A 13,783-nucleotide genomic window follows, 5' to 3' on the forward strand; every position below is an offset into this window, starting at 1 on the left:
GTCGATTCTAAAACGGAAAACACTCTTGCATAAAGGCATAATGCACAACGCATAAGGCAATGAACCAATCAGAGTTTTTTAATTCCATTGTGGCAATAGAAATTATTTATGCAAGAGTGTGTGCTTCCCACTTAAGGTCAATCCAGACAAACTTGCATATGTGCATAGGCATGTAAAGAAATGGATTGGTCTATATACATCTGCATAAGGAAATAGACGAATCCATTTGCACCTATGCAAGTTTATCTGGATAAACCTTTAAGATAACGTTCCAAAACGTCCTCAAAAGGAAAATTTACTCGATAATCAAGAGACACGGTAGTGTCTCGCGCCAAGTACACGCAAAGCGAGACCGCACCGTGACTCTTTTACGCGACGCGACGAGTTGCGAGTACTCGAGACGTTGAGATATAGGATACGTTACATATAACTATATATTTCGAGTAGAATTTTCCTCGGGAAGGACGTTTTGAAACCAAACCTAAGAACATAACCTTGCAAAGTATATGAGGATTATTTCATAAAATATACCATGTGTGTTAAAACATGCTATCAAAATACTTACTTTTATCGTAGTAGCCGTAATCGGCGTGTCTCGCAATGTCGCCGTAGGCCACGAATGGCGCCGTTACAAGAATGCGATGTACTTGTACTTGCTTGCGTGTTACGTGAGAGAAACTCCCGGACTGTTTCGTCGATTATTTTCTCTGTTTATACACAATCGCGCGTTCTTGAGTGTACTTGCTTGCGTGTTACGTGAGAGAAACTCCCGGCTGTTTCGTCGATTATTTTCTCTGTTTATACACAATCGCGCGTTCTTGAGTGTACTTGCTTGCGTGTTACGTGAGAGAAACTCCCGGACTGTTTCGTCGATTATTTTCTCTGTAAATTATTCTTGAGTTGATGCCGTAGCACATGTGGCCGTAGGTTCGTACCAAGGAACTTCGCGCCGCGCGGATCACGATCACTTCCCCCTGCGGCCTCGTCGCGTTCACGCATTGCACTGCACGTTTTCCGTTGAATGCGCGCGCAGTAGAAGCCTGAAGAGGCGAGAGCGGCAGTAGCACGGAAGAGAACCACAAAATTGTGGACGTTACCTACGGGAGTCGGTAACAGCTAAATCCGCGGCCGTGGCTGCTCTCGAGAGATAAGACTTCCAGTTGAGGTTATCATCGAGTAAACACGTTGTATCGTTGTGACAGTTTGTTCTATAGAAGCATACGACCGATTTCACCGTCTCCGATTAACTTGATCCTCCGATTAAACTCACTCTTCATCTCTTTCTAACTCTTCCCTTAGGAAGAAACGAAAGTGAGTTTAATCGGAAGATCAAGTTAATCGGAGGCGGTGAAATCGGCCCTTAAAGTGATTTAACTGTGATTGCATGAATTGTATTACTTTGAGTTGAGTGAACGTTAAATTTATGTGTTTACGTGTAATAGAAAATGCCTCCACGGAAATATAAAAGATATTTAGAACCTGATTCAACAGAGGATATCCCTCGTCAAACCCTTCATAGCAAAAGAAAGCGAGAAAATATCTCACCCAACAGAGAGGTAAATGGTTTTTTATGTCTACAAGCTTAAGCATCATCAATTATATACGTATATATATCCTTAAAATAATTACACCGAACTCTTTCTTTGATGCTTTAATTGACACACACACACGCACACACGCACGCACGCACGCGCACACACACACACACACACACACATACACACGCACGCGCGCGCACACACACACACCACACACACACACACACACACACACACACACACGCTTATATATATATATATATATATATATATACATATATAATAAATAAATATTTATATTACCTACGTAACGTTTTATTATGTACATTACAGAAGATCAGTCACTCTCCGTCAATATCAAATCAGTCGGAACAAAATGATATTGGAAAGTGTGAACAAAATCTGCATTCATCTCCTGTGAGTACAAAATGTATACAGACGTCTATACATTAAAATGTAAAATGTACTTCTTACATGTAATAGATCTTTGTTTCAGGAGCAACATCATAATGAACCATTTGATAATGATGCGAATTTGTTCGACGAAGATGCGTTATTTGAAAATCCCAGTTCTGAAGAAGATGAAAACGATGAGGAAGTATGTTATAATCGATTAATGAAATCGAAATAAACTCGAATATTTGAGATCTACTTCTTCTTAATAATAGATCTTTATGTTTCAGGAGCAACGTCATAATGAACCATTTGATAATGATGTGAATTTGTTCGACGAAGATGCGTTATTTGAAAATCCCAGTTCTGAAGAAGATGGAAACGATGAGGAAGTATGTTATAATCGATTAATGAAATCGAAATAAACTCGAATATTTGAGATCTACTTCTTCTTTAATAATAGATCTTTATGTTTCAGGAGCAACATTATAATGAACCATTTGATAATGATGCGAATTTGTTCGACGAAGATGCGTTACTTGAAAATCCCAGTTCTGAAGAAGATGGAAACGATGAGGAAGTATGTTATAATCGATTAATGAAATCGAAATAAACTCGAATATTTGAGATCTACTTCTTATAATAATAGATCTTTATGTTTCAGGAGCAACATCATAATGAACTATTTGATGATGATGCGAATTTGTTCGACGAAGATGCGTTATTTGAAAATCCCAGTTCTGAAGAAGATGGAAACGACGAGGAAGTATGTTATAACATTGATAAAATCGAAACCTAGCAAACACAAAGTAACTGTTATAACAGTTAGTTATAATTTCCCACTCAACAATAACTGTTATATAACACACGCGTATATAACATTTTTATATTATTGAGTGGGACATTATAAGTAACAGTTATATAAGTGTTTGCTGGGAATAAACTGAAATATTTGAGATAAACTTAAATATTACTTTCTATTAACTCAACTGTTTTCTTATGTGATTGCAGATATTGGACAATCAGTATGATCGATTTCTGAGTAAAAAATTGTGCCCATGTTCAGCAACAACAAAAGGAGAAGCGCTAATAATGGCCACACTTATAGGTAGAAAACACTGTTTGACTTGGGTTGCGATACTTGACATCATAAATATGATAAATAAGTTGTACAGCAAGGATGTCTTACCAAGTTCAAAGTACAGTTTATTCAAACATTTTCCATTAGCTGAAGACACTATTAAAGTCCACTTATTTTGTCCAAGTTGCCAAAGATACCTCGGTGAACGACCAAACTTACGTTCGGCTAACGTAGTATGTCATGCCTGTGAGAGAGATATTGATGACGCTGCAATATCGTCATTCTTTATAACTTTAAATTTACATGCCAGCTGCAAATTTTATTGAATAATCCAAATATTTCGAAACATTTAGACCACCGCTTTTCTCGGCGAAAAGAAAACAATAATGCATTAGAAGATATTTATGATGGCTATATGTACAAAAAATATTCTGCTCCAGGTAATCAGTTAGATTCCAGATGGAATTTGTCATATACTTTTAATACAGATGGATGTCAAGCAGCGAAATCAAGCAAAACATCTATTTGGCCTATATATGCTATGTTACATGAGTTGCCGTTGAAAATGCGATCAAAACATATGTTTCTAATCGGATTATGGGTACACAAGAAAGAACCCAATATGAACACGTTTTTACGACCATTCGTCAATGAAGCAAACTCTTTGGCGCGGGACGGTGTACAATGGAATCTGAACAACGAAATTATTACCAGTAAAGTCTACCCTATATGTTGCTGCGTGGATTCTGTTGCCCGACCTTGTATTTTGAACATGATTCGTTTTAACGGCTTTTACGGATGCAACTTTTGCGAACATCCTACCGAAGGTGTTGATGGATACCGCCGATATACTATGTCGACGTGTGTACCTCCGAATCGCACAGATACATCTATAAGATGTAGAATGCAAAATACGTTAAATGGTGAAATTCTTCCAGTCATGAATATGGGAATTAAAGGTCCGTCGGTACTGATGAATCTGGAAGGATTTAATTTGGTAGATGGAATAGTACCTGATTATATGCACTCTGTTTTACTAGGAGTTATTCGACAATATACAGAGATGATATTAACGTCACGAGGGAAGAATATTATGTTGGTTCGCCAAATCAGTTAGCTATAATAAATCAGCGTCTAACTTCTATTCGACCACCAACATGTATCACACGATTACCAAGAACACTTGAAGAACGAAAGTGTTGGAAAGCTTCGGAATGGCGTTCTTGGCTCCTGTGGTACATGTTGATATGTCTGCGGGATTACTTCCTATGAAATATTTGCGGCATGTGGCACTATTAATAACTGCCATTCATATATTATTACAAAAATCCGTAACAATAGAAAGTATTGATCATGCTCACCAGTTGCTGATTAAATTTCTGGTCCAATTGCAAAAGTATTTTGGAAAATCTTCTATGACGTTCAATATGCACTTGCTCTTACACTTAAGTACGAGCGTAAAGAACTGGGGACCTTTGTGGACTCATAATACCTTTCCGTTTGAAAATGAAAACAGATTAGTACTTCAGATGAAGACTAGTCCATATCTTATAGCTGTACAGATTGCGAGGAGATATTTCTTTTATAAACAACTGCCCATGCACTTGAACAAGTTTCCAAACGGTAATAGATTTATAGACTTTTGTGAACATTATTTTCAAAACAGGTTGAAATATGTTTGTAAAATTGACGATTGTGTATTACTTGGATCAGGTAAAGACTATACTTTAACTTTAGAAGAACAAAATTGTTTTGGAAGTGCTATATCTTGCAAAGTATTCCATAAAATGCTTTGCCACGGACTTCGTTTCACAAGTGAAATTTACACGCGAGCGAATAAGTCCAATGATTCTATCATTGTTACTCGAGACGGTACGAAAGGTATAATTACAAATATATGTTCTTATGAGATCACTGAAAATGATCGAGTGGTAAAAAAAGTTGTTGTGTTTTTTCGAAAAATTAATGTATCATGTCAACCGTATCTTGCAACCAATGATGTGATCGTAACTCATATTAGAGAATGTTTCATCACCGACGGTTTATTGGAGAAATGTTCTCCTGCATTTATTCGAGATCACTGTATCATGATGACGTTGAATGATAAACATTATATTAGTGACATACCAAGAGGATGTCTTGGCGATTAATATCGATATTATTTTCTTCCTAATTTTGTTAATAATAGTAATATCTGTAACAAATCTTTGTAATACAAATAAAATTAATGTAATTATAAAAAATTGTGTTTTTTATTCTCGATTTAGCTTTATTGTATATTTATCGAACAACTGTTGAAGATTGTAATTGATTGTAAAGTTATAATTTTAACGCCAATGTACGATTAACTACGTCTTATTTTGCAGAAGTTCATTGTATATTTTGAAAAAGCGTAGAAATATCTTACGCGAAACTACGTCTTATTACAACATTAATAAATTTTTATTTTAATGCCAATGTACGATTAACTACGTCTTATTTTGCAGAAGTTTATTGTATATTTTGAAAAAGCGTAGAAATATCTTACGTGAAACTACGTCTTATTACAACATTAATAAATTTTTATTTTAATGCCAATGTACTATTAACTACGTCTTATTTTGCAAAAGTTTATTGTATATTTTTAAAAATGTAGAAATTTCTTACGCGAAACTACGTCTTATTACAACATTAATAAATTTTTATTTTAATGCTAATGTACGATTAACTACGTCTTATTTTGCAGAAGTTTTTTGTATATTTTGAAAAGGTGTAGAAACATCTTACGCGAAACTACGTCTTATTACAGCATTAATTAAATTTTTATTTTGATGAGAATTTACGATAAACTACGTCTCGATTGCAGAAGTTCATTGTATATTTTCAAAAGTTGTAGAACTTTTTTACGAGAAACTACGTTTTATTATGACATTTACAATTTTCGTAGTTTTTCCTACTATTTCGTAATATTTCCTATTTGGTTGCAGAAATGCGTGATTTAACAGTAAAATCACGTAGTTCTTTGTAGTTTTTTTTCCGCCAGGGAATAGAGAGTATTGTTCAGCGGTGTTCTTGGATATCATCCAGGCTTTTGATAAAGTCTGGCACTCAGGGGTATTATATAAAATTAAAAAATTACTACCGCATAACTACTATCTCTTACTCAAATCATACCTAGAAGATAGACATTTCATAATCAGCCCATCAGATCCGGAGTTCCACGAGGCAGTGTCCTTGGACCCCTGTTATATCTAATTTTTACTGCCGACCTACCAACAACAGAACAAACAATAACGGGAACATTCGCGGATGACACAATAATCTTAGCATTGCACAAGAACCCCAAAGAAGCGTCGAGGATTCTTCAGAGAAACATCAACAAAATACAAGCCTGGCTAAAAACCTGGCGAATTAAGGCTAATGAAAAAAAATCAGTACACGTCACTTTCACACTGAACAAAGATTCATGCCCACCGGTAAAACAACACTGAGATATCTCAAGCAGGCTCAGCGAAATACTTAGGAATTCACCTAGATTTAAGGCTAACTTGGAAGACGCATATATGACAGAAAAGGAAGCAATTGGGAATTAAGCTCAGAAATATTGGCTACTTGCTCAAAAGTCAAAATTATCTTTAAACAACAAAGTTCTGCTCTATAAAACAATTATTACACCAATATGGACGTATGGCATTCAGCTGTGGGGCTCTGCCTCTAATTCAAATATAGAAATTTTGGAAAGGTTTCAATCCAAAATTCTGAGAATAATAGTAGATGCGCCGTGGTTCGTTACCAACGAAATTATCAGACGAGACCTGAACATTGAAACCGTTAAAAAAGTAATAACAAACTATATCCTGAAATATGCGGACAGATTGGATTCACACCCTAATCAATTTGCGAATAAACTACTTACCGAAACTGCGGATAAACGCAGGCTTACCCAATCAGCAAAATAATATTTAAAAAATGTTTTTAAAAAACATTTAAAAAACATTTTTCAAACATTTTTAAAAACGTTAAAAATAATGGGATAAGTTCCTTTTTTTTCATTAAAAAAACATTTTTTTAACGTTTAAAATAATATTATTTTAACGTTTAAAAAATATTATTTTAATGTTTAGAAAAATATTATTTTAACGTTTAGAAAAATATTATTTTAACGTTTAATAAACGTTTGTTTTAACATTTAAAAAAATGTTTTTTTAATATTTGGGAAACGTTTACATTGAAAGGTTTTTTTAATAATATTAAAAATTTGTGTTATATTTGATTTTTTATTACTAAATATTATTTTTTGTACATATTGTACACATTGTATACATAATGAATAACAAATTAAACATTTGCAGTACAAAATAAAGTACATATAAGAAAGAAAAAAAATTTAACTTGTATTTTAAGGCATTGACAAGACCGCTGTTTGTATAACGCAATTGAAAATCGAGCAAGGTCCATAGATGGTCATAGCAAGACCTTTATGCTGAAATAATGTTTCATGTGTGATTTTTAAATATATTTTTTAATTCTTCGAACTGTACACGGTTACTATCAGTCTCAACACAGCTCTTAAATTGAATCAGAAAAGTAATATCACACATTAAGGGGTTACACCACTGTAGAATTTTCAAAAAATTGATTTTTTTTTATTGGCTTAAAAGATGCTTTGAACCTTCTAGAATAAGGGAAAAAAAGTTTTATACCTGTACAAAATTTTTTTCTTTGAAATTCCGACCTCTTTCCCAAGCGCGTCGGACTGCTCCGAAACGACTACCTGCGGCACGTAGATACCTGCTGGAAGGGTACAGCCTAATGACTTTCCTTTTGATTTCTAACTTCTCTAATACACTAAAAACTGCAACGAAAGTTTCAATGCAACTGTTTGGAACTTGGCTCCTAAGTCCTACTCAAGTGGCAAAAAAGTATTGCAAGTAGCGACTGATATTGCTGTGTGCAATTTTAACGACGGTTTGATTAACATTCTGCGAATTATGAAAGTTTTGGAGATGGATATTGGCCTCCAAGCATACAATTTTTGCCTTGAAACCGATGCTATGAGGATCAAGCACGCCGAGCAGTCTTTGACAGATGCGGCAAAACAGGCACGCACCAGCATGAAATCGACGAGGAAAGAAAATGAGGAGGAATATTTAAGCAGGGAAGGGCAGCTTTATGGTCCAGGGATAGCAGATTAATGGTAAAAAATTTTAAACAGTCAAATTTTTCATTTTTTCCCGTCCATAACACATCTCAAAACTTTAAACGCGTTTTTCTCGAAACACGTTTTTTCAAATCGGCACGCAGCATAACTCAAACAATTTTCTATTTTTTCACTCCAAATTAATATCACATCTTTAAAACAACATTCCGCATAGAAATACGTAGCCGATTTTCGATAAGTTAATATTTCGATTTTTTAGTTACAAATAAGTGCCCGTTTTTTGGTAGTAAAATGAACTTTTTTTTTCAAATGCTCGCCAATTTAACAAAAATGAATATTTTCAAAATCCCCTACGTATTTCTATAGCTATACTAATGTAGTTTAAGAAAAAATTTTTTATTTTGTTCCAGATTAATTTTTGCTGCACTTCTACTGCGTGCCGCGGAGCCCCTCCAAAAAAAACCGTTCCGCAGGAACGACTGTTGGGCAGCCATTTTTTAATATTTTTTAATAAACAAAATTTTTTTTAAAACTTCAAAACATGCTTAACAACATCCTTAAAAAGAATTACCCTTTTACTTTTCCTTCCACTTAAAAAAAAATCGCAAAAAACGTTAAATTTTCACTCTCTACTGTGGTGTAACCCCTTAAATTGACAATCAATTTAATGTGTGATATTACTTTTCTGATTCAATTTAAGAGCTGCGTTGAGACCAAAAGTAACAGCGCGTACACTTCGAAGAATCAGAAAATGTATTTAAAAATCACATAAGAAATATTATTTTTGCACTAAGATCTTGCTATGACCGTCTAATGGACCATGCTCAATTTTTATTTGTGCTTAAAAAAAATTATAATCGAGATTCCAAAAACAATACATTCCAAGGAGAACAGAAAATCAAATTGAAAAAATTGATTTAAAAAATTAAAAAAATTAATAAAGGAACGTAAATTTGGTCGACATATAATATGTCAAACAGACATTTTGATTTTTCTGTTCTCCTTGGGATGGTGTATTAAGTTTAATAATATAAAAATAATAAAATTGCACATCAGTACATAATCGGCGTGGAACGTGGGTCGGCGAGTCGTCGTTTAATTCCGCGGCTTACCATGTGCATTCAACGGTACGTACGTTGCTGTAAGAAATTTAATAGTTATACAGGAAGTCTTTGCAGGAGGACAATAATGATGTTAGAATTAAACTTTAGAACTTTATTATATCACAAACCTACCGGCACACAAATAATGGGAACGAAGAACGAAGTTGTTATGGTTGCTACACATCCGCACGCTCCGCCATAAGTCACCGACTGCCCGACACGCGCAAACACGTCACGTCCACAGAACATAAGCACGTCGCACGTTGTCGCAACTCAAGCGACCAATCAAGCGCGCCGAACCGACGTACGCTATTAAGGCTGCGTTCGAAAATATCACCCGGGTACAGACGGGTATACTTCCTTTTCCTTCTAACTCAGTGAGTTAGAAAGAGAAGAGAGTATACTCGTGTGCACTCGGGTGATGTTTTCGAAAGCAGCCTAATACTTCCGGAAAAATGAAAACGGTGATTGGTCACCGCTTTGTCACTTTATTGTGTTATCGTGTAGTCCTGTGTGCAGTATAATAGGAGCCGTAATTAAATGCGGGGTCTACAATAATTCAGCAGAACGATTGCTGAGTTGTCGTCTTATCAACACACACTACGTTGATTTGTTGGTTCTAAAAGTAAGAACCAATCACATTCGATTGCTACTGAGCGGTTTGATGCAAGTCTCAGAGTCGCAGAAACGGTCGTAAGAAAGAAATTGACCAATTAATATAATGCTGGGTCTACAATGCAAGTCACAAAGTCGTGAGTCGCAAGAATTGACCAATCACAGTCGAATTTGAGGAGAATAATCGACTGTGATTGGTCAATTCTTGCGACTCACGACTTTGCGACTCGCATTGTAGACCCAGCATTACAGTTAAAAGCGTTCGACTGTGATTGGTCAATTTCTGTCTTACGACCGTTCCTGCGACTCTGAGACTTGCGCATTTAATTTGTAGACTCCGTCTAACTCGCTCAAGCATTCGCAAGAAATTTGCATATAAAATTTCTCACAAATAATCACACAATTAATCGTACAAATAATAACCGTGTTAGAATTTATTAGCGCATGTTATAACGTATATAATAATGGTATTTTTATTTTTAAGCCATTATTTTAAATGAATGATTAATGTAAAATAAATATTAAATTAATATTGAATAAATGTGAAATTAATGTTTTTGAAAATTATTATTGCAAACGAATAATTAATGTGACATAAATATTAAATAAACTTTAAATAAATATTTTTCCTAAATCATTGTTTTAAATGAATAAATAATGTAAAATAAATATTAAAATAATGTTGAATAAATGTGAAATAAATGTTTTTTAAAATGATTATTGCTGTGGCGGCCGCAAGCGCCCTGACAAGCGGTGCCTCAACCGCCACATCAATTACGCGCGCCTGCCGAACGGCAGCCCGTTATACACGTCCTGCCGGGAGCGAGCGCGCCAGCCAGCCGCACGTGGTAAACACATGCTTTCGTCGCGGCGAAGATAGTCCAGTCACTATGTACAAAAAAACGGATTATAAAAGACATAATTCTGACCCAGGATTTTTCTTTTGAGGGGTGTTGGGGGGCTCAAGAAAAGCTTAATCTCAAGTTTTCGACCTCTGTTTCCCGTGTGCTTTTTTTACGGGAGTAAAAAATGTGAAAAAATGGTTTTTCCGCGATAACTCGGTTTCTAATAAAGTTACAAGGTCGAATCGGAGCTCATTTTAAAGCTTTTTTTACGCTCTACAAATTATATCGTATGACATTTTTACGTATGATCGATTGTTTTCGAGACATCGAACGAGAAAGGGAAATAAAAAAGTATAATATTTAGTTTTTTTCTTTTTACTCATTATTGTCGTCCGAAATTGCAAAAATGCTCCAAATGAAACTTGTAGAGCGTAAAAAAACCTACAATTTTTATTTGTTATTCATTTCATTTTGTTGAAAATTACGTCTTGTAGAGCGCCTCAAAGTGGAGAACCTCTATTAAGCTGGACCCCCCACCAGCGCAAATCAAGTTCGCACTAGGTCAAAAATTTAGTGCTATTTAGGTGCTAATTAAGTGCCCTAGTCCGAATTTTGGTGCTCGAACGGTTTAGCAGGAAATCACGTAAAAAATGGGGGGGTCCAGCTTGCCATTAAGCTGGACCCCCCCATATCAGAAAATAAAAAACAAGTACACTATAATCTAGTGTTAATTAAGTGCTAATTAAGTGCTCTAAAATAACGATAAAATACTGACAGATTATAACATTTATTTAAATATACAACTATATATTGAACACAGTACCGTCGCGGTCGACACAAACACTTAAAAAACTTGCTGCATGAATATATTCGTTACTAAAATGATCGAAAACATATATTATCAAAATATTCCCAAATCTGAGTACTTTAAGAAAATATCACGATTCGAATTTAGTGCTAGCTGCATAGCGTTGAAATTAATTAATTAACTCATAAAGCGCGCGCGCCGCGCTCTAAAGTTCGTTACTGAATCGTCAAAGAATTAGGTGCTTGCGTTATTATGGTCCCAAAATAATCCTGAGGCATTGTACTTTAAGAAAATATTACGATTCGAATTTAGTGCTAGCTGCATAGCGTTGAAATTAATTAATTAACTCATGAAGCGCGCGCGCCGCGCTCTAAAGTTCGTTACTGAATCGTCAAAGAATTAGGTGCTTGCGTTATTATGGTCCCAAAATAATCCTGAGGCATTGTACTTTAAGAAAATATCACGATTCGAATTTAGTGCTAGCTGCATAGCGTTGAAATTAATTAATTTATCCATGAAGCGCGGCGCGCTTCGAATCGTGATATTCTTTTAAAGTACAATGTATGAAAATTATTTTAATACTATAATCATGCGAGCAACTAATTCGTAGACGATCAGGTGACGGAACTTAGTACTCAGCGCCAATGGCTAATCTAAGTTAATTATCGTAATTGTTTTACTGTGTTACGTACGGAAATTTTATATTTTTGACGACGCACGTTAGAAGTTTTGAACGCTTAAACGACGCACGCTAGGCTCGGAATTCCGAGCAAACGCTCAGCTTCCTGTAAATGTTTATCTTATCGGACGACCCTTGGAGGGCTGGGGGCCAGATGGGGCCCAAAACTACGCTTCTAGAATGTTCTAGAAACTTCTAGAAAACCTCCCCCCTTAAGACGCGATGGAAATGGCGGGAATCTCGCGCGGGAGATTCCGGTCTTTTTCGGGTATAAATAGGGCGGAAAAACGCCGCGGAAAGCAGATAGTTCCGAGCTTCGGCTCCTTCCAGATAGTCCTGAACTTCACATTCCTTCGGCTCTAGCATTCAATTGCTCAGCCATTCCTTCGGCTCTAGCATTCAATTGCTCAGCCACTCCTTTGGCCCTAGCATTTCAGTTGCTCAGCCAAATATCTAAATCGTTTTCCTAAATCTCACTCAATTCCTCAACTCAATCTTGGGACTTAATCCCTGCACTCTTATATCTTAAGACTGCGCCTCACGCATAACTTGTACTAAATTTTAAGAATAAAGGTAAGATAAGTTTGGAAAAGAAAAGCTCGAAATCTGGAATCTCATCTCGTGTTAAAATTCTTAATCGATCACTTCTAAGATTCGACTCGCAGTTGTCGCTGACAAAGTGCGTGGCAATTGGTTCTGAGCGCTGACGAAGAGTGTGGCGAGCAGATACCCTTGCTGCTGAAAGCGTGGCGATTACGGGGTTGATCCTTGGAAATCATAATTAATTCCCGAAAGTGAATTTGGCCTTTACGCTGCCGATCTGAGCGCTGACGAAGAGTGTGGCGAGCAGAGTGTGGCGGATTGGCTTTTGAGCGCTGACGAAGAGTGTGGCGAGCTACAAAATTCATTTTCGAGGATTCGGGTTAGATGACGAAAAAGGGAGGTAGACGAACTCAAATTAAAAGGATTAGGTTTCAGATTAAACAAGCAGTCATTTCTAATCGAGATCCTTTTCTCCTCCTCCACCAATTGCAACAATTAGAAAACGCACCTCCATTTAAACCTATTCCTGTCGATTTCGACATCGATTATCCCCATTATAATCAAATAAATAAAAGTGATCCTCGTTATAAGATTTATAAACTTAGATATCTTTTCGGTCCCAAATAACAAAAGCAATAACAATAACAATAATAATATCCTTCACACGACTTGTCCAAATCCCTGGTAAATTGCTTAAATGCATTGACCAAAAAACGGACGAACAACAGTCAGAACGTGACAACTGTTAGCAATAAACTCAGATTTGGGAATATTTTGATAATATATGTTTTCGATCATTTTAGTAACGAATATATTCATGCAGCAAGTTTTTTAAATGTTTGTGTCGACCGCGACGGTACTGTGTTCAATATATAGTTGTATATTTAAATAAATGTTATAATCTGTCAGTATTTTATCGTTATTTTAGAGCACTTAATTAGCACTTAATTAGCACTAAATTATAGTGTACTTGTTTTTTATTTTCTGATATGGGGGGGTCCAGCTTAATAGCAAGCTGGACCCCCCCATTTTTTACGT

General features: G+C 35.8%; 1 pseudogene; it reads left to right on the top strand.

Annotated features, from left to right (window-relative positions):
* Positions 1-1,321: 1,321 nt before the first annotated feature.
* LOC139783370 (uncharacterized) lies at positions 1,322-5,255 on the top strand (annotated as a pseudogene).
* Positions 5,256-13,783: the final 8,528 nt, after the last annotated feature.

Source organism: Temnothorax nylanderi, unplaced genomic scaffold (genome assembly GCF_030848795.1).
Source record: "Temnothorax nylanderi isolate EJ_2023f unplaced genomic scaffold, tnyl_v1.0 TNYL_tig0493_pilon, whole genome shotgun sequence".
NCBI lineage: Eukaryota > Metazoa > Arthropoda > Insecta > Hymenoptera > Formicidae > Temnothorax > Temnothorax nylanderi.